This window comes from Hevea brasiliensis, chromosome 10 (genome assembly GCF_030052815.1).
Source record: "Hevea brasiliensis isolate MT/VB/25A 57/8 chromosome 10, ASM3005281v1, whole genome shotgun sequence".
NCBI lineage: Eukaryota > Viridiplantae > Streptophyta > Magnoliopsida > Malpighiales > Euphorbiaceae > Hevea > Hevea brasiliensis.
Genome location: NC_079502.1, coordinates 36,938,253 through 36,960,698, shown reverse-complemented (window position 1 = coordinate 36,960,698; position 22,446 = coordinate 36,938,253).

Sequence of the window (22,446 nt, the reverse complement as noted above, 5' to 3'; positions counted from 1 at the left end):
ATGAGATGGTGACACATGGCACCTTACAAGTTTGGCATTTGTCTTTCATTCATAAAAGATGATTAAATGTAGATTAAATCTAGCTTTAATAAGTGGCTTAATGTGATTAAGTTTTTTAAATGTGACACCCCTTACCCGTCTACAGTGTACCAGAGTAAGATATGTCACACAGTGTGCCAGAACACCATATTTTATTTCAATTATTTTTATCCTTTCTTATTTATTTTTTTCATAGTTATGAAGTACAATTTGTGAAGTATAATTTATTTAAGTCATTTATTGAAATCATAAATTTATTTGAGGTTCCGCAAATTTTATAGAAAATCTAGCAGAGTACCGGCTAAAAATGGAGAAAACAATTATTCGAAACTAGTGAAAAACACTTCCAATATGTTTTCAATCATTCTCAAACTCCATTTCATCAATATAGTCTCAATATTTGTCAAAAACATTTTCATTTCTCATTCATTCATTTCATATGATATTCATATAAAAGTCATAAATAAATATTTAATTTTTCACTCATAAACACAATTTTCACTATTTACATTAATACCAAAATACATTACATAAGTCTCAATTACACCTGAGAAAATAAAAGTAAATTACAAAATACCAAAATAAAACCTAGTGTCCTACCAATGCACTGAAGTCGATGAGGTCACACGGACACTATGCAGAGCTGCAGATGGTCTCACCAAATCTATGGTCTATTGGGCTTTCTATTGGTCTCTTCAGAACCTACGCATGGCAAAAAGTAACGCGCTAAGCAATAATGCTTAGTGGTGTCAATAATAGAATAAAAAGAAATAACAGAAATAAATATGCAGTGAATGTATTGATGTCTCATTGCAGACAAATTTTCGATGAGTATTTGTAGTTTTACTTATTTTGTACTTGTTATATTCATTATTTCATTAAATTTATCCACTTTCATTTTCGGTTACCCAAGTAACCTATACTGGATGACTGGACTAAAAAAATGGGTAAACTGGCACTGGGTATCAAGTACTCCGGGCCATCACACCATCAGTCACATATGTATCTCTCGGTGTGCAACAGAACAGGTAATAAGTTGTAATAACATTAGGCACAAGGCCAAGTATCATCACAATATCCGAATGGCTAAAAGCCATAAAATCACAAAATAGCATAATGCCATGTGCAGTACTGCTAACTGAACCCTATTGGCATGCCAACCTATCCAAACCAATCTTGCTAGGTGTACTAGGCAATGTTACACTTTCAAATTTTACAAATCATGAAATTTAAGCTTAGGTGTTACTATTCATTTTATTAGTCAACTAAAATGTTGACTTTTGCATAAACAATAGGTACATTGGTTCTAATACTCCCAACATACCACATTTTGCATTCTAAAGTTGTTGGTATTGGTTGCCAATACCATTTCTAAGCTTAGTGTTAATTATTCATGATTTTTAGATTTCAAGCCTTATATTTATTGTTCCATTGGTCATTTGTACAGTAGGAATTTGGCAAAGCTGCCTTCATGAAAGTTGTTCCTCATTGTGTCTAGTTACATTTTCTTTTTCGAATCACTCCATTTGGTGTAACATCCCTATGTTCGGTAGTGCGTTCTACTGTTCCAGTGACCAGTGTTGTCCGGACAGCCAAGATGCCTAGAACTACACTTCAATATGAGTGAGGAGACATAAAATAATGAAATACAAGAAAAGAAAATACAAGAAAAACAAAGGAAAAATAATAGCAAAGAAATGCAATCAAGTTAAGCGAGCCGAGAACCCTAGCGATGGGTGACCGCACCGGGAAGTCACGGCGTGGACCATTGACTAGCCCTGGACCGCAGGGAACCCTGGAAAATATTTTTAGGACTTAAATAGACACCTATTGAAATACAAATACCATTAGAAATATTAAATTAAAATTAAATAGTTAGTATAAAGAAAAGTGAGAAATTGAAAAACGGAAAAAACCCAGTGTTACCGGAAAATCGGGAATGCAACCCGAACAGAGGCATTGTGGTCATTCGATACCCCGAGTTGTCTTTTGACCTAAATGTGCATTAAAATAAATAATATTACACTTGGAAAATTTAATGAAAAATTAAATTAGGGGTACCTAATGTAAATAGCCAAAAGTGGAGTGTAACTTGGGTAATTAGCACTTAAACATATAATATGATTAAAAATGCATGAGTGGAGCACTATGGGAATTAAAATATTCATTAAGTGGGCAGATTACTTCAACTAAGCTCATCTTCAACCTTCATTCCTCACCATTGCCGAAATGAAGAGCTTCCAAAAACCTCCCATGGCCTCCCAAATGCATGGTTCATTACACCCATTTTCAAGCTACATTTTGTTTACTTGTCTTCATTAATTTTGATCCTCACACCATGGGCAGTAGATAGGCAGCAAGAAAGGAAAGTTTTTGTGGAGTTTTGAAGAATTTCCAAAGTGGTAAGTTTGTGTTTTTTATTATTGTTTAATTAAAGTTTGTAAGGATGTTATGGGTGTTTGATTTATAGAGAGATTTTTGAGATTTGATGTTGAATGGGGAAGTGTACTTTTGGAAGCCATGGAAACACCTTGAAGAGAGATTATTTTTGCTTGTAAATGGTAAATTAAAGGATTGATTAAATGTATATTGTGTAGGAAATTATTTAGGTGATTATACTTAGTATATGTAAATGTGCATTGAAATTTGAAGCTTGGAAATTAATGGAATGTAAATGTATCATTGCGGCAGTTTGTTGACTCTTGAAGAATGCTGGAATTTATAATTGGTTTATGGTATATTAATGTTGACTTGTGTTGGATGTTATAGCAGTTTGAGTGTATATATGATGGTGTGAAGTTGGACATGTAAAAGTATTATGGTTAGGTGCTTGAATTGTGTAAATTGAGTTTGACAAATTTTGCACTTTATGGTGTATGTTGAATGTGATTGTAAGCTGCCAAAATGACCTATAAAATGTTGTGAATTATGTTTAGGTTATGGTACAACCAGAATTGGCTTGAATGTTGAGTTTGGTGAGTGTTAAAAGTGATCCTTGATGTGTATGAAGGAAATGCAATAAGGCAGTTTGTGTTTTAGGCCTAGAACTTTAAGTGTGTGGCTCCAATTGGTATGAGACCAATTGGAGGTGAGACTAGACACAAAATGTGCCAACTTTCATGAAGGAAGCTTGCCAAAATTCTGCTAGCAAGGTAGCTTGAAAAATGACCAAATCCGAATTAAGTGCAAATAAGGCCTGAAAATTGACCATTTGGGCAGTAGTTAGTGTTTAGGCCATAACTCACTCAAAACAGGTCCAAATGACCTGAAATTTTAACCATGAATAGTTAAGACCTATATCTACAAGTCTTATGAAGACACCAAAGCTCATAAATGACCATAAGCAAGTCAAACAGCTTGCACAAATTCAGATGCAAAAACTGGCAAAACCAAAATTGACCTAAAATGACCTAAAATGACCAATTTTGGTGCAATTTGACCAGCAATAGTAAAATGACCATAACTTGGTGTACATAACTCAGAATGACCTGAAATGTTGTCCTACGTTCCGTAAGACATAGATCTACAAGTTTGTAGTTTTGACCGAAACTCGAAAACCGAGGGAACTAGGTCGTCTGGCTAGGTCAAACTAGTATTCCGGAATCCAGCAAATTGCAAGAAAATGCAGTATACATGGAAATGAACTTGGTAACATGTGCCAACCCTAAAAGACTGTCGAATGTGACATGTTAGTAACATTAAAACCTAATTTACCTAAAACGCATCGAGGGTCAATATATTAGGTTGATTAAGCAAATAATAGCATTCAGTGAATTACTTATCAAGCATTATCGTTAGAGACAGTTTAATTTAGTACTGAAACACTTCAAATTGTGTTTCTCAGTTAGCAAAGACTCAGGAAAAAGGAAGGAAACACTGAGTCAAGACCGAGACGATTATCGAGAGGTTTGTGCACTGTGACTAATTATTTTGAATTTTTCAATTGAAATGAATTATGACTATTTGTACATTATTGTTTTAAATTGTGGAAATGTGTTTGAATGAATATTTATTGCTTGAAAAGCATTGTAAATGGTTTGAAACTGTGAAAAATTGTTTGAATGATATTGATGGATACTTATTGATTGAAAAGCACTGGAAATGATTTGAAACCACAGCTATCATGTATATTGATTGTATTCCTCGCTAGCTTGTCTAATGGGACGAATTGAATTCCCTCTCTGGCTGAAGTGTTGAGGTGTGTGCCTGTTGAGGACGAATCGAATGAGTACTCATATTTTTGCTAGCTAGCTATGTTATTCCTCATTAGCCATCGGCTTCTGGGATGAATTGAATACCTCATTAGCCATCGGCTTTTGGGACGAATTGAACTTTGGAACATGATTAAGCTGTGTGTGATTTATTGATATGTGTTGTGAGATTGTGAAATGAATTTAAACTCTTATTGAGATTCACTGTCTTTTGAAGTTAACTATGTTTTGATCTCTGAGATTTATTGTGATATTGTGTTAAATTCTTTATGACATTAATTGTTTTGAATTTAACTATGATTTTACGTATTCATCATTTATATGATTTATGAATTGTGATTTAAAGTTGTATTTGGTTAATGTTGTGCACTACTGAGACATTGTCTCAGCAATAGCTTTTCATTGTTGTCGCAGGTAGACAGATGGACAGGGCAGCAGATTAGGCTGCTAGTACATCTAGCGAGAGATTATCGGGTATAATGAGTATACCACATTTTGCATTTTGTACTGTAATGTATGACCACTGTATGTACATATTGTTTTTGGTTTTGAGCAGTTGTAAATTAAAATTGTACATTAAAGTTGTAAAATAAATTATGAGTTATTTTGATTTGTAAAAATTGTATTATATTTCTTGTATCTCAGTCTTTGAAAAATTATTGTGGATTTGTGTTGAATATTGTTGGAGTTTGAGATTGAGAAAAATATTGAAGTGCTTTCTACAGGTTTTTGAAGAACTTTTTTATCCAAATTACAGAGGGCACTCTGCCAAAATTTTACAGAAATTACTAATAGTCCAAATGAGTTAGCTGTTTCACTTCAGTTCACAAAGGTTTTTAACACCTGTAAATAGTGCTCACCACTGTAAAAGAAGTAAGAAAAGTTTTTAAAATCCCTTGTAGTGTATTTAACGGGTTATCAGTAGACGGAGTTGGTAATTCATTAGGTATACTACGGGATCATGTTATGCCTTACAGAGGGGTAGGGTGTGACATGTTTTAGTGGTATCAGAACTAGTTTTTAAATTCTGTTTTCACATGTCACTTGAATATTCTTTCTTCATAGTACAACTGCTCAATATCATTGTTTCATACATACAATACATTACATTATAAATATGCACTAACAGGAGGAAATCTCCTTGTGTTATTTGTTCAGGAGATCTAAGATCCTCGCATTGACTATGGAAGAGGGTGATCATTTAGTCGATCAATCTATTGAGGCTGAGGTGCAAGGGGATGCCACAGGCCTACACAATGTCAGTGGTTCAGCAGCACCAGCCCCTGCAGTACCTCAGTTTCCTGCTCAGTTCGCTCAGCAGATGGCTGCAATGTTCCATTAAATAGCTAGTAATGTGCCTACTCAAGTCCCAATACAGACACCAGTGGTACAACCACAGTCTCCTGCTAGGCAGTATGACAAATTGATGAAATATGGGGCTATAGAGTTCAAGGGGACAGTAGATCCTCTAAAGGCTGAACAGTGGTTAGAGAGGATGGATAGGGTATTCAAGAAACTGCATTGCACGGAGGAGCTCAGATTTGAATACTCAGTATCTCTACTATAGGGGGATGCTTATAACTAGTGGAAAACCATTCCCCACAGTCTGGTAGAACCTGCAGTGCTAACATGGAATGACTTTCTCAGGGAATTCAGACAAAAGTATGTCCCCGATGCTTATGTAGACCAGAAGTTACAAGAGTTCCTAAGTCTGAAACAGGGGATCAGATCAGTGGCTGAGTGTGAAAGAGAATTTTCCCGCCTGAGCCATTATGCAGTAAGTTTACTTGCTACTAGCAGGGAGAGATGCAAGAGGTTTGAAACCGGCTTGAAGCCCAATATCAGATTACAAGTAGTAAGGTTCAAACACACTAACTTCTCTGAACTTATTTCTCAAGCTGCTCCTGAGAAAAAGAAATCAGAGAAGACAGAGAAAGAGGGAAAATCTGTAGAACAAAGTTCCAGTGGTCGTACTGGAAAGAGGAAGAACCATGGGGGACACAGTAGAGGTGGCAAGAAGTCTGGTAGGGGAAGATATTCAGGATAGAAGCCTCCCCTATCTGGTCAGCAGAGTACCAGAGGTTCCTACCCTCCCCGCCAATGTGAAACTTGTGGAAGAAATCATGGTGGGATATGCTACAAGGCTATTGGAGCCTATTATAACTGTGGAGGCACAAAACACTTTGCCAAGGACTGCACCAGTAGTCGCAGAGATGGACCACCTCCTACTACTACAGAAGGGTCAGTTCAGAGCCTTGTCACCAGAAGTTCACAACCACTTAGTAGAGGTAGAGGCAGGGGTAGAGGTAGCCCAGCAGGCAGCCAAGGCACAGTGAAACATTCAGAGCAAGATAGTGCTCCATTCAGAGTCTATGCAATGAGACAGAGAGAAGAGGCTGAGACATCTGATGTTGTGGCTGGTACCTTCTCAACTTTTAATCAAGATGATCAAGATGTGTCTGTATTATTTGATCCTGGTTCTACCCATTCTTATGTGAGTGCTAGCATCATTGATTGCATTGTTGTTCCATGTACAAAAATGGACTTTGAGGTGCTAGTAACAAGTCCGCTAGGACAGGAGGTCAGGGTTAATAGAATGTATAGAGATTGTCCTTTGGTGATCCAAGGACACACTTTTCTGTATGATTTCATTGAAATGCCCTTCAGAGATTATGATATCATATTGGGCATAGATTGGTTAGCTAGGCATCATGCCATGATTGACTATAGGCTGAAGACAGTCACTTTTGGTCTCCCTCAGTACAGTGATGTGGTAATACATGGGGAGAGGCAGTTATTGCCATCAAACATCATTTCGGCTGCACTAGCCAGAAAAATGATCAGAAAGGGGTGTGAAGCATACTTGGCACATGTGGTAGACACCCAAGTGGGGAGTCCAACATTAAAGGACATCCCTACAGTATATGACTTTCCATATGTGTTTCCTGATGAATTGCCAGGATTACCTCCGGAAAGAGAAGTGCAGTTTGAAATTAATGTTATGCCTGATGTGGATCCAATCTCCATAACACCATACAGAATGGCACCAGCAGAGTTGAAGGAGTTGAAGGAGTTGAAGATACAATTGCAAGAATTACTTGAAAAGGGCTTCATCCGCCCTAGTGTGTCACCTTGGGAAGCACCAGTGTTATTTGTTAAGAAGAAGGATGGTACTCTCCGCTTATGTATAGATTACCGGCAGTTGAATAAGGTGACAATAAAGAACAGATATCCATTGCTTCGCATTGATGATCTATTTGATCAGTTGAAGGGTGCAGCTGTATTCTCCAAAATTGATTTGCAATCTGGTTATTATCAGTTGAAGGTGCAAGAGAAGAGTATTCCAAAAACTGCTTTCAGAACTCTATATGGCCACTATGAGTTTTTAGTAATGCCATTCGGGTTAACAAATGCTCCAGCTGCTTTTATGGATCTGGTGAACACTATCTTCAGACCATATCTCAACCAATTTGTGGTGGTGTTTATTGATGACATTTTGATATATTCGAGGAATGCAGAGGAGCATGACAGAAATCTGTGGAATGTACTGTAGACTTTAAGGGAGAAATAGCTATACGGCAAATTGTCGAAGTGTGAATTTTGGCTGAAAGAAATCTCCTTTTTGGGACATGTTGTGTCAGCTGAAGGGATCAAGGTAGATTCCAGCAAGGTAGAAGCTATCCTTAATTGGAAGCTGCCCAGGAACATCACAGAAATTCACAGTTTTCTGGGTTTAGCTGGATATTACCGTCGGTTCGTGAAGGGGTCTTCTATGTTATCTTCTCCACTGACCAAACTGCTTCGGAAAGATGTAAAATTTCAGTGGACAGATAAATGCCAACAAAGTTTTGATGAGTTGAAGAGGTGTTTAACTGAAGCTCTAGTCCTCACTTTACCTACTCCGGGTAAAGAATACACAATTTATAGTGATGCTTCTCACAATGGGTTAGGCTGTGTATGTTAGTAGTATGCCCTAGAGCATATCATTTAGTATGTATCTTGTATATATTTTTATTAATAAAAGGCATTTCCACTTTTCCGTTTACATAATATATTTATGTGTAATATAAAAGGTCCATTGATATTTTGTTAGAAATATTATTCTTAAGCTGTTAAGAATATGAGTGACAATATTTCTAGCACAAAGTATCATAAATAGGTTCACAATCGAGGATACTTCATAATAAGGACATGACTTATCCAGAAAGATTGTATTCATGTTTGTTCCCAAGTTATTTATATGAGATATAAATAAGATGGAATGGTGAGTCTCATGCCATATGACAAACATGATAGGCACTTATAAATGATAAGTAGGCCGAACCAGTGACACTTATGACAAGCACATGGAGTTTACTCTTGTTAATGTTTTGTCATAAATCATATCAGTACATATAATCTTTAGACCTGAGATAGCACAGTTATCTTGTATATAGGTAGTTTGAGTTTGATACTGCTTTCATACTTGTACTGTGTATGGGTATATGGGCATGTGTTGGCTCCTACTAGTTATATATGGAGGTAGGTGTTGATCAAGATGGAATCTGTTCCTCTAAATAAAAAGAGATAAAATCCTATGTTCATTTAATTGTTCTTGATGTTTCAAGTTCCTGGCCAAGACAGATAGATTTATTCAGAAAAGAGTTTCTGATGAGAAAATCTTTTTAATCAAGAACTGGAATTAAAAGAGAACATAATATTCATAGAAATGGAGTTTGACATAAACCATGACTCCAGCTTGAGTTGGGATTTTGTAACAGAGAGATTCTAGTGCATGGTAACATATGATTATAGGTTCATATAAGGTAAACCTTATTACTAATTGGGTGGCCATGGCATGCTATGCTAGGTGTTAACCATGGTCTATGAGGTTCATAAAATGATTTAGAGAAATCATTTATAGTAAGAAAGAGTTCTGATGATATTAAGAGTTGATATCATGTCTCATTGCCAATTAGTGATGAGCCTAGTAAGTCACACACATACACAAGTTATCACCTAATTAAATATGATTTAATTAATTAATTAAAGAGTTTAATTGATTAATTAAATAAGTTTAGTTTGCAATTAGTTTGCAAAGTCCCTAGCATGACTTGAAACCAAATCTAGATTGTTGGATGTATAATATAAGTTAAATTTATATTTAAAGTGTTTAAATATGAATTTAATTAATGAGAAATTAATTAATAGAGATTAATTAATTAATTTATATTTGATATAAATTAATTAGAAGAAGAAAAATAATTATTTTGGGTTGAGAACTCAAAATTAAGACACAGGGGTATTTTGGTTATTTTGCAGTGTGACACGTAGCACCATGAGATGGTGACACATGGCATAACACATAAGCTTTCCAAATGTTTTTTAATCATGTAAGATGATTAAAATCAAGATTACATATAAGTTTGACACTTGGCACAATGTGATTGGGTCACTTAAACCTAGAGCTAATCAAAGGGTGACATGTGGCAAGAGTTTAATGTGTTAACCTAGCTATTTAAGTGTTGTTATGAGAAAATAAAACACAACCAGCAGCCACACTCCTTGGTCACGCCATTTTGCAGCCCTCCCTCTATTCTTCTTCATCTCTCATCAATTCAAAGAGATTAGCCATCAATCTCTTGAATTAAGAACACTAGAAATTGTTTCTAGTGTCCTGTTTACATCTCTAATCTCTTAAAAGGCAGAACTTGAATTTCTAATTAATAGAAAAGGCTTTAGAAGCTGTTCAAGGGCTGCCATAGGTGTTCTTGGTGTGGACAAGCTAGAGGGACAACATCTGGTGTCCTGAAGACGAATCTCAAAGGCGTAGACACGCTGCAGTGCATCAAGAGGTTTGTGTAATCATTCTTTATTTAATCTAGGGTTCTAAAATTAATCTGATTAATTTTAAAATCTTAAATGGCAAATACAGATCCAAAAACATATTAAAAGAGTTTTAATATGTTGTTTATCATTGAAATAAAATAGATAAAAATAAATCTTGCATGATGCATGTGGCCCTAGGTGAAAATTTTTGAATTCAATGGTATAAACTTGTGTTTTTCAGGCTTCCGTTCCTTCAATTGGTATCAGAGCCACTATATTTGCCATTTAGATTGATGTTTATATGATTTAATTGTGTGTTTGATCATGAGATCAAGAGTTTATTGCTGGTTGCAAAGTCAAAGTGGCAGCACAAATGATGAACACCATGGTGTGCATGGTTGATGCATCACAATGGTGTGCAAAGGTAAATGGACGGTGAATGTGCAATTGTTGTATGATTTAAGATCCATTTTATGTCTAATTAAATTGTTTAATTAGAATTTTTATCACGTAATTAAATTATGATTCAAATCAGAATTTTAAAAATTGTTTGAATGTGATTCAAATCTGAATTTTAAAAGTTGTTTGAATGTGATTCAAATCTGAATTTTTAAAGTTATTTGAATCATATTTAAATCTGATTTTTTAAAATTGATTAAATAAAATTCAGATCTGATTTTTTAAAAAAATATTTGAATGTGATTCAAATCTGATTTTTTAAAAAATGTTTGAATGTGATTCAAATCTGAATTTTTAAAGTTGTTTGAATGTGATTCAAATATGAATTTTTAAATTTGTTTGAATGAGATTCAAATCTGAATTTTTAAATTTATTTGAATCATATTCAAATCTGGATTTTTAAGTTGAATATGAGATATTCAATTTAATTTAAGTATGTATGTTTTATTTAATTGTTAAATAGTGATATGCATGATGGATGATCATGGACTATAAAAGACCAATGTGATTGGATTTATTTCTTTTATGTTTTTTTGGGATTGTAAATTAATTAATTTATTTTAATTTATTTTGGGCATGTATTATTAAGCTTGTAATAATTTTTGGGTTGTAATTTCATTTATTTAAGTTCTTGTAAATTCGCCTTGGTATGCCAAGGATTACTATGTAATATTGGATTGCAAGAAGTTCAAGGAGGTCAAGAGCATTGGTGGGACGGTGGGAGAATTCAAGATCAAGTGTTGATTATGTACTCCTTCAGCAACTCTTGTAAAATGAATGAATGAAATGCACCTAGGAATGCCCTGATTCAATTCTTGGTGGCTCAATTGAATCCTTAGAAAGTCCATGATCATACCATATTTACTGCTTATCCATGAATGCATGAGATGTATGGGAATGTATGCAATTATATGATATATGCATGCTAAATGGATAATGTGCAAAGTGAGACCTTAATAGTAAATAGAATGACCATAAAATCTTCCAAACAAATGATTAAGTTGGAAATGTTATAATTAAAGTAATTATAACACAGGCCCTCCATTGGGGCAATTATTTTAAGAAATTTTAAATAGTTGCATAAGATGCAATTTATTTAAGAGATTTTCTTAAGAATAATTGTTAAGCATGAGATGTTGTAAATATGTAAATGGTTTAGTGGCCAATATTGGATGTACCTGAGGACATTAAAATTATTTGCATAATTACTGGCTCAATGGGATCAACTTAACTAATGCAAGATAAGTCAATAATGGATGTACCTGAGATTTTGAGAATTAGGGGCTAGGTAAAGGATTGAACCTCACATGAGATGTGATGGGCAAAGAGTTGCTCACTTATAGTTTATTATAATTCCAATAATGGATGTACCTGAGGATGATCAATAGAATTATAAGAATTCAATCACCCACTAGAAATCCATCCAACTAGGATTTCCATTTTCTACTTTGGAAGTGTAGGATTCGCTAAGTTAGTGGGAGGACCAATTTGATTAAAAGACCATAATCATTTTGGTTAATTACATTATACATTTACTAATTAATCTGGTTATTTTCTGCAGTTAATTTTCTGATAAAAATGATCACAAAACAACCACCACCATCCAATATCCTTGCAAGCATACTTGATCACAATAGGTTGACAGGACCTAATCTGTCTGATTGGCTAAGAAATTTGAAACTTGTCCTGAACCTTGAACTTATAGGATATGTTCTAGATTCAAATGTTCCTAGTCCCTTACCTCCAGAGGCCACACAAGAGGAACATGATACTTTGGACAAGTGGAAGGAGCATGATATGAGAGTTAAGTGTTACATGCTTGCTTCCATGAGTAATGAGTTACAGAAGCAACATGAGAACATGCAGAGTGCGAGTGAGATCCTCCTTCACCTTCAAGAGTTGTATGGTGAGCACAACAGGAATGCTAGGTATGAGATATCTAGACAGCTATTCCGTATGAGAATGTCTGAGGGACAGAATGTTGGGGATCATGTCCACAAGATGATTCGGCTGATTGAGCAGTTGGAACATCTTGACTTCAACATAGATTTCCAACTACAGAAGGATTTGATCCTTCAGTCCCTTCCTGAGTCTTTTGGGAAATTTGTGACAAATTTCCATATGACTAAACAGGAATGCACCTTAGCTGGTTACTCAACATGCTGGTTATTGCCCAAAAGAATATGCCAGGCAATAAAGGGAAAGAGGTAGCTTTAGTTGCATCTTCTTACTGGAAAGTCCAACAAGAAGAAGGGCAATAAGAAAAAGAAACCTCAGTTCTGGTCCTTCAAGAAAATAGCTAAACAAAAAGGAAGACTAAAGTCGATGGAGACAAAGGAAAGTGTTTCCACTTGCCAAAAGGATGGGCCTTTGGAAAAGGAACGCCTGAGTATCTTGCTTCTCTGAAGGACAAGAAGGATACACCTTCGGAAGGTATGTCCATATCTTGTTATTTAGATTCTGATGATACTCATAGTTCATCTACAGCTTGGGTTTTAGATACTGGTGCCAATTCTCACTTTTCTAATGAAATGCAGGAACTAGCAAACAGTAGCAGCTTGTGTTCTCAAAATATTAGAGTCCGGATTGGCAATGGCTCAATTGTTGAAGCTTTAGCCATAGGATCTAAATCTTTTTACATGTTTGGACATGTTTTGTGTTTGGATAATATTTTATATGTACCTGATGCTTTTAAGAACATCATTTCTATATGTAGTTTGACTAGAAATGGCTATGAATTTCAGTTCACTGATGATGTTTGCAATATTTATTTTGGAAATAAATATATTGGTTTGGGTTATATGAATGATGGTCTTTATTATTTGGATAATAATGACAAACACAAATTGAATGCAAGTGATCTAAAAGAATGCAATGCCATGGTGAAAACCAACTCAAGTTCAAAATATATTTGGCACTTAAGGTTATGTCATGTTGCAGAAGATAGAATTGCAAAACTGGAGAAAATGGGGATTCTATCCTTATTGGGCTCTGAGCCTACTCCAACTTGGGAATCTTGCCTTCAGGGTAAAATGACTAGATCACCCTTTGTTGGATGAGGGCTAAGAGCTGAAAATATTTTGGAGCTAATACATAGTGATGTATGTGGTCCATTTAAAGAAATGGCTAGAGGGGGTTTTCATTATTTTATTACCTTTATTGATGATAAATCAAGGTTTGGGTATTTGTATTTGATGAAATACAAACATGAATCTTTTGAAAAGTTTAAAGAATTTAAATCTGAAGTAGAAAATCAAACAGAAAAGAATATTAAAGCTCTTCGATCATATCGTGGAGGTGAATATTTGAGTACTGAATTTGATGAATACTTGAGAGAGCATGGCATTGTTTCTCAACTGACTCCTCCAGGAACGTCACAGCTGAATGGTGTATCTGAAAGGAGAAATCGTACCCTATTGGATATGGTACGTAGTATGATGAGCTATACTGATATGCCAATCTTCTTTTGGGGATTTGCATTAGAATCAGCTTTGTATATTCTGAATAGGATTCCATCAAAATCAGTTTCTTCCACACCTTATGAGATATGGCATGGAAGAAAACTAAGTCTTAAGCATGTTAAGATTTGGGGTTGTCGACTTATATCAAAAAGTGAACAACGATAAATTGGAGACGGATCGAGAAAAGGTCAATTTGTTGGATATCCAAAAGATAGTTTTGGATATTATTTTTATTTGCCTACTTCACAAAAGGTTGTGATAAGTAGAGATGCCACATTTCTTGAACAACAGTTTGTTCAAGAAGCAGACAAAGGAAGGCAAATAGAGTTAGAATTGGAGAATTCTGACCAACCAACAGATCAGATGGATATAGATCCATCTAGTCAACCAATACCCGTTGATGAAACATTTATAGCTGTTCCTCGTAGAACAACCAAGGTATCTCACCCACTAGTGAGATATGGTTTTCTTCATGAAGAAGAACAAGAATTGTCTACTCATGAAGAAGTAGATCATGGAGATGATCCACTTACCTATGAAGAAGCTATATCAGATATAGACTCTTCAAAATGGATTGATGCTATGAAATCCGAGATTGATTCCATGTATAAGAATCAAGTTTGGGATCTTATTGACCCACCTGAAGGTATTATACCTATAGGGAACAAATGGGTTTTCAAGAAGAAAATTGGTTCTGATGGAAAGGAAGAGACCTATAAGGCAAGGCTAGTAGCGAAACAGTTTCGCCAAAGGCAAGGAATCGACTATGAGGAGACTTTCTCGCCTGTTGCCATGCTTAAATCAATTAGGATTTTATTAGCAATAGCTGCATACTATGACTATGTGATTTGGCAGATGGATGTCAAAACAGCTTTTCTCAATGGATACATTGAAGAAAACATTTTCATGGAACAACCTAGGGGATTTGAATCCCAAGATGGTTCCAAGGTATGCAAGCTAAAGCGATCCATTTATGGGTTGAAACAAGCTTTTGGAACATCCATTTTGATGAAGCCATTAAATCCTTTGGTTTTATCAAAAATGAGGATGAGCCATGTGTATATAAGAAGGTTAGTGACAGTGCTATCACTTTCCTTGTCTTATATGTGGATGACATACTGTTGATGGGTAATGACACAGGTATGTTGACGACTATAAAGGTATGGTTGTCAAATAAATTCTCCATGAAAGACTTAGGGGAGGCAACCTATATTCTTGGGATTCGCATCTATAGAGATAGAGCGAAAAGAATAATTGGTTTATCCCAAAGTCTATACTTGGAAAAGGTGTTAAAGAGGTTTAACATGCTTGATTCCAAGAGAGGATTGTTACCAGTGAGACATGGTATCCATCTTTCTAAAGAGATGTCTCCAAAGACACCTGAAGAAAGAGATAAGATGGCCAAGATTCCATATGCTTCGGCTATTGGAAGTTTAATGTATGCAATGTTGTGTACTAGGTTTGGATATCGCATATCTTGTTAGTTTGACTAGCGGTATCAATCCAATCGGGTTTGGAACATCGGATAGTATCAAGAATATTCTTAAGTACTTAAGAAGAACTAAGGATTTATTCTTGATTTATGGAGGTGGAGACTTGCAATTGGATGGTTATATCGATTCGATTTCCAATCGATATCGATGATAGAAAGTCTACCTCTGGATATGTGTTCATTTGTAATGGAGGTGCGATCGGTTGGAAGAGTTCCAAGCGAGCACATTGCAGATTCCACTCTGAGAGGTTGAGTATATTGTTGCATCGAGATCTTTGTAAAGGAAGTCGTTTGGATAAAGAAGTTCGTGCCAGAACTTACAGTAGTTCCTTCCATTGAGTCGTGGTTCCACTACTGTGACAACAATGGAGCGATCATCTGAGCTAAGGAACTAAGGTCTCACCCAAAATCCAAACACATAGAAAGGCACTACCACATTATCGGACATATAGTTGGGCAAAGGCGATATAGCCATGTAGAAAAATAACATCAACTGAAAAAATTCAGCTGATCCATACACTAAGCCTTTGTCACAAGCTCAATTAGACTGACATCTTGAGAAGATGGGTCTAAGGTATTGTAATGAATGGCTCTAGTGCTAGTGGGAGATTGTTAGTAGTATGCCCTAGAGCATATCATTTAGTATGTATGTTGTATATAATTTTATTAATAAAAGGCATTTCCACTTTTCCGTTTACATAATATATTTATGTGTAATAGAAAAGGTCCATTGATATTTTGTTAGAAATATTATTCTTAAGTTGTTAAGAATATAAGTGAAAATATTTCTAGCACAAAGTATCATAAATAGGTTCACAATCGAGGATACTTCATAATAAGGACATGACTTATCCAGAAAGATTGTATTCATGTTTGTTCCCAAGTTATTTATATGAGATATAAATAAGATGGAATGGTGAGTCTCATGCCATATGACAAACATGATAGGCACTTATAAATGATAAGTAGGCCGAACCAGTGACACTTATGACAAGCACATGGAGTTTACTCTTGTCAATGTTTTGTCATAAATCATATCAGTGCATATAATCTTTAGACACGAGATAGCACGATTATCTTGTATATAGGTAGTTTGAGTTTGATCTCGCTTTCATACTTGTGCTTGTGTATGGGTATATGGGCATGTGTTGGCTCCTACTAGTTATATATGGAGGTAGGTGTTGATCAAGATGGAATCTGTTCCTCTAAGTAAATAGAGATAAAATCCTATGTTCATTTAATTGTTCTTGATGTTTCAAGTTCTGGCAGACAGATAGATTTATTCAGAAAAGAGTTTCTGATGAGAAAATCTTTTTAATCAAGAACTGGAATTAAGAGAGAACATAATATTCATAGCAAATGGAGTTTGACATAAACCATGACTCCAGCTTGAGTTGGGATTTTGTAACAGAGAGATTCTAGTGCATGGTAACATATGATTATAGGTTCATATAAAGTAAACCTTATTACTAATTGGGTGGCCATGGCATGCTATGCTAGGTGTTAACCATGGTCTATGAGGTTTATAAAATGATTTAGAGAAATCATTTATAGTAAGAAAGAGTTCTGATGATATTAAGAGTTGATATCATGTCTCATTGCCAATTAGTGATGAGCCTAGTAAGTCACACACATACACAAGTTATCACCTAATTAAATATGATTTAATTAATTAATTAAAGAGTTTAATTGATTAATTAAATAGGTTTAGTTTGCAATTAGTTTGCAAAGTCCCTAGCATGACTTGAAACCAAATCTAGATTGTTGGATGTATAATATAAGTTAAATTTATACTTAAAGTGTTTAAATATGAATTTAATTAATGAGAAATTAATTAATAGAGATTAATTAATTAATTTATATTTGATATAAATTAATTAGAAGAAGAAAAATAATTATTTTGGGTTGAGAACTCAAAATTAAGACACAGGGGTATTTTGGTTATTTTGCAGTGTGACACGTGGCACCATGAGATGGTGACACATGGCATAACACATAAGCTTTCCAAATGTTTTTTAATCATGTAAGATGATTAAAATCAAGATTACATATAGGTTTGACACTTGGCACAATGTGATTGGGTCACTTAAACCTAGAGCTAATCAAAGGGTGACATGTGGCAAGAGTTTAATGTGTTAACCTAGCTATTTAAGTGTTGTTATGAGAAAATAAAACACAACCAGCAGCCACACTCCTTGGTCACGCCATTTTGCAGCCCTCCCTCTATTCTTCTTCATCTCTCATCAATTCAAAGAGATTAGCCATCAATCTCTTGAATTAAGAACACTAGAAATTGTTTCTAGTGTCTGTTTATCTCTAATCTCTTAAAAGCAGAACTTGAATTTCTAATTAATAGAAAAGGCTTTAGAAGCTGTTCAAGGGCTGCCATAGGTGTTCTTAGTGTGGACAAGCTAGAGGACAACATCCGGTGTCACGAAGGCGAATCTCAAAGCGCGAGACATTTGCGGTGCATCAAGAGGTTAGTGTAATTATTCTTGATTTAATCTAGGGTTCTAAAATTAATCTGATTAATTTTAAAATCTTAAATGGCAAATACAGATCCAAAAACATATTAAAAGAGTTTTAATATGTTGTTTATCATTGAAATCAAATAGATAAAAATAAGTCTTGCATGATGCATGTGACCCTAGGTGAAAATTTTTGAATTCAATGGTATAAACTTGTGTTTTTCACGCTTCCGTTCCTTCAGTGTACTGATGCAAGATCGGAATGTCATTGCTTATGCATCACGTCAGCTGAAACCGCATGAGAGGAACTACCCAACACATGATCTGCAGCTAGCAGCTATTGTTTTTGCTCTGAAGATCTGGAGACACTATTTGTATGGGGAGAAATGCTACATTTACACAGATCACAAGAGCTTGAAGTATTTGGGCACCCACAAGGAATTGAATTTGAGGCAGAGGAGATGGTTAGAACTCATTAAAAATTATGATTGCTTAGTAGACTATCAACCAGGGAAAGCAAATGTGGTGGCTGTGAAGGAATGGAAGCGTGAAAAACACAAGTTTATACCATTGAATTCAAAAATTTTCACCTAGGGTCACATGCATCATGCAAGATTTATTTTTATCTAATTGTTTTCAATGATAAACAGCATATTAAAACTCTTTTAATATGTTTTTGGATCTGTATTTGCCATTTAAGATTTTAAAATTAATCAGATTAATTTTAGAATCCTAGATTAAATCAGGAACGATTACACTAACCTCTTGATGCAATCGCACAGATCTGCGCTTTGAGATTCGTCTTCAGGACACCAGATGTTGTCCCTCTAGCTTGTCCACACCAAGTACACCTATGGCAGCCCTTGAGCAGCTTCTAAAGCCTTTTCTATTAATTAGAAATTCAATTTCTGCCTTTTAAGAGATTAGAGATGTAAACAGGACACTAGAAACAATTTCTAGTGTTCTTAATTCAAGAGATTGATGGCTAATCTCTTTGAATTGATGAGAGATGAAGAAGAATAGATGAAAAACCTCAAAGTGGTGTGACAAAGGAGAGGAGTGGCTGCAGGTTTCTTTTCTTTTCATAACAACACTTAAATAGCTAGGTTAACACATTAAACCCTTGCCACATGTCACCCTTTGATTAGCTCTAGGTTTAAGTGACCCAATCACATTGTGCCAAGTGTCAAACCTATATTTAATCTTGATTTTAATTATCTTACATGATTAAAAAAAAAAAACATTTGGCAAGCTTATGTGTAATCCCATGTGTCACCATCTCATGGTGCCACATGTCACACTGTTAAATAACCAAAATGCCCCTGTGTCTTAATTTTGAGTTCTTAACCCAAAATAATTATTTTTGTTCTTCTAATCAATTTGTATCAAATATAAATTAATTAATTAATCTCTATTAATTAATTTCTCATTAATTAAATTCATATTTAAACACTTTAAATATAAATTTAACTTATACTATACATCCAATAATCTAGATTTGGTTTCAAGTCATGCTAGGGACTTTGCAATTTAATTACAAACCAAACTTATTTAATTAATCAATTAAACTCTTTAATTAATTAATTAAATCATATTTAAATAGGTGATAACTTGTGTATGTGTGTAACTTACTAGGCCCATCACTAATTGGATATGAGACATGATATCAACTCTTAACATCATCAGAACTCTTTCTTACCATAAATGATTTCTCTAAATCATTTTATGCATCTCATAGATCATGGTTAACACCTAGCATAGCATGCCATGGCCACCCAATTAGTAATAAGGTTTACCTTAAATGAACCTATAATCATATGTTACCATGCACTAGAATCTCTCTGTTACAAAATCCCAACTCAAGCTAGAGTCATGGTTTATGTCAAACTCCATTTGTTATGAATATTATGTTCTCTTTTAATTCTAGTTCTTGATTAAAAAGATTTTCTCATCAGAAACTCTTTTCTGAATAAATCTATCTGTCTGCCAGAACTTGAAACATCAAGAACAATTAAATGAACATAGGATTTTATCTCTATTTACTTAGAGGAACAGATTCCATCTTGATCAACACCTACCTCCATATATAACTAGTAGGAGCCAACACATGCCCATATACCCATACATAGTACAAGTATGAAAGCAGTATCAAACTCAAACTACCTTTATACAAGATAACTGTGCTATCTCAGGTCTAAAAATTATATGCACTGATATGATTTATGATAAAACATTGACAAGAGTAAACTCCATGTGCTTCTCATAAGTGTCACTGGTTCGGCCTACTTATCATTTATAAGTGCCTATCATGTTTGTTATATGGCATGAGACTCACCATTCCATCTTATTTATATCTCATATAAATAACTTGGGAACAAACATGAATACAATCTTTTTGGATAAGTCATGTCCTTATTATGAAGTATCCTCGATTGTGAACCTATTTATGATACTTTGTGCTAGAAATATTGCCACTCATATTCTTAACAACTTAAGAATAATATTTCTAACAAAATATCAATGGACCTTTTCTATTACACATAAATATATTATGTAAATGGAAAAGTGGAAATGCCTTTTATTAATAAAATTATGTACAAGATACATACTAAATGATATACTCTAGGGCATACTACTAGCAATCTCCCACTAGCACTAGAGCCATTCATTACAATATCTTAGACCTATCTTCTCAATATGTCGGTCTAACTAGGTCTGTGACATAGGCTTAGTGAATGGATCAGCTATATTTTCAGCTGATGCTATTTTCTGCATGGCTACATCGCCTCGCCCAACTGTTTCTCTGATAATGTGGTAGCGCCTTTCTATGTTTTTGGATTTCTGGTAAGACCTTGGTTCCTTAGCCTGTATGACTGCTCCATTATTGTCACAGTGTAGTGGAACTGCTGACTTAATTGAAGGAACTACTGTAAGTTCTGTCACGAACTTCTTTATCCAAACAGCTTCCTTTGCAGCATCTAATGCAGCAATATACTCAACCTCTGTAGTGGAATCTGCAGTCGTGCTCTGTTTGGAACTCTTCCAATTGACTGCACCTCCATTACAAATGAACACATATCCAGAGGTAGACTTTCTATCATCGATATCTGATTGGAAATCAAAATCAGTATAACCATCCAATTGCAAGTCTCCACCTCCATAAATCAAGAATAAATCCTTAGTTCTTCTCAAGTACTTAAGGATATTCTTGATGACTATCGATGTTCCAAACCTGGATTGGATTGATACCTGCTAGTCAAACTAACAGCATATGCGATATCCGGCCTAGTACACAACATTGCATATATTAAACTTCCAATAGCCGAAGCATATGGAATCCTGGCCATCTTATCTCTGTCTTCAGGTGTCTTTGGAGACATCTCTTTAGAAAGGTGGATACCATGTCTCACTGGTAACGATCCTCTCTTGGAATCAAGCAGGTTAAACCTCTTTAACACCTTTTCCAAGTATAGAATTTGGGATAAACCAATTATTCTTTTCGCTCTATCTCTATAGATGTAAATCCCAAGAATATAAGTTGCCTCCCCTAAGTCTTTCATGGAGAATGTATTTGACAACCATACCTTTATAGTTGTCAACATACCTGTGTCATTACCGATCAACAATATGTCATCCACATATAAGACAAGGAAAGTGATAGCACTATCACTAACCTTCTTATATACACATGGCTCATCCTCATTTTTGATAAAACCAAAGGATTTAATGGCTTCATCAAAACGGATGTTCCAACTCCTCGAAGCTTGTTTCAACCCATAAATGGATCGCTTTAGGTTGCATACCTTGGAAACATCTTGGGATTCAAATCCCCTAGGTTGTTCCATGAAAATGTTTTCTTCAATGTATCCATTGAGAAAAGCTATTTTGACATCCATCTACCAAATCTCATAATCATAGTATGCAGCTATTGCTAATAAAATCCTAATTGATTTAAGCATGGCAACAGGTGAGAAAGTCTCCTCATAGTCGATTCCTTACCTTTGGCGAAACCCTTTCGCTACTAGCCTTGCCTTATAGGTCTCTACCCTTCCATCAGAACCAATTTTCTTCTTGAAAACCCATTTGTTCCCTATAGGTACAATACCTTCAGGTGGGTCAACAAGATCGCAAACTTGATTCTTATACATGGAATCAATCTCGGATTTCATAGCATCAATCCATTTTCAAGAGTCTATATCGGATATAGCTTCTTCATAAGTAAGTGGATCATCTCCATGATCTACTTCTTCATGAGTAGACAACTCTTGTTCTTCTTCATGAAGAAAACCATATCTCACTGGTGGGTGAGATACCCAAGTTGTTCTACGAGGAATAGCTGTAGATGTTTCATCAACGGGTATAGGTTGACTAGATGGATCTATATCCATCTGATCTGTTGGTTGGTCAGAATTCTCCAATTCTAACTCTATTTGCCTTCCTTTGCCTCCTTCTTAAACAAACTGTTGTTCAAGAAATGTGGTATCTCTACTTATCACAACCTTTTGTGA